This window comes from Piliocolobus tephrosceles, chromosome 5 (assembly GCF_002776525.5).
Source record: "Piliocolobus tephrosceles isolate RC106 chromosome 5, ASM277652v3, whole genome shotgun sequence".
NCBI classification, from domain to species: Eukaryota; Metazoa; Chordata; class Mammalia; order Primates; family Cercopithecidae; genus Piliocolobus; species Piliocolobus tephrosceles.
The window spans coordinates 168,070,516-168,071,435 of NC_045438.1; the positions used below are offsets into that span (position 1 = coordinate 168,070,516).

Sequence of the window (920 nt, forward strand, 5' to 3'; positions counted from 1 at the left end):
GGACTGAAAGAATGTTTCAAAAGCTCTGCCAAGTAGAAACACAAAACATAAAAATCTGATATTCTCTTTGTAAGAGATTATAGCCTGATGAAGAATTAGATGAATTATTTTAAAATTATTCCTCTCTTAATTGCCTAATCTCACAGAATCTTGCCATCATGTCACAGACAATACTAGGGGTGAGGGGAGCACATCAGAAACTGGAAGAGTAACCAACTTTGAAGAATAAAAGCACAGAGAAGGAGAAGAGTGACACAGACAAACAAGCTCAGGTTCCTCAGAAGATGGAGTTACAACGCAGCACATCTTCAATAATTATTCACAAATAATTTCTGCATTTTTTAATTAAACTTTTACCATTAACTCCTATTGTCAGGAATTTCTATGCTGTATTTGCTAATAGGAACGACTAAATGTGTAGCTGCCCCTAACCCTTCCACACCCCCTACACATTTTATAACTCCTGACATTGCGAATCCTCCTTTCCCAACACAGGCACCAGACACACTCGTGTCCCAACCGCCCTTGCGATGAGGGACTCCCCACCTGGCTTCATGGACCCAAGGGTCCACCCTGAGAGTCAGACGGGGAGCTATCGAGTGGGATCCAGGAAGCACACGTGGGCTTCGTGGGTGCAGGGCGGGGACAGAGCACACGCGCTTCGCTGGTGCAGGTGGGCACAGGTGGGCTGGCCCGGGGCAAAGTGGGCGATAAGCTTGGGGCCAGTTTTCTGGTGATGGCTCCTGAACTTCAGCCTAAAACCTGTTCTCCATCTATTCTGAGGGAACCATGAGCTTTGACTATCTCTTAGTAAGAGCTCTGTTTCCTGCTGAAACTGGGTCAGAGCAGGGTCTGTTCACCGCAACTAAGACCTAAGTGAGAGGATCCCTGCAGCCCCTTCCACAGTGATGAGGGGTCGT

At 46.8% G+C, this 920-nt stretch overlaps 1 protein-coding gene across 5 annotated transcripts in view; it reads right to left on the reverse strand.

Annotated features, from left to right (window-relative positions):
• DUSP22 (dual specificity phosphatase 22) overlaps positions 1 to 920 on the reverse strand; it is a 57,070-nt gene that overhangs the window by 17,137 nt on the left and 39,013 nt on the right. The window lies entirely within an intron of this gene.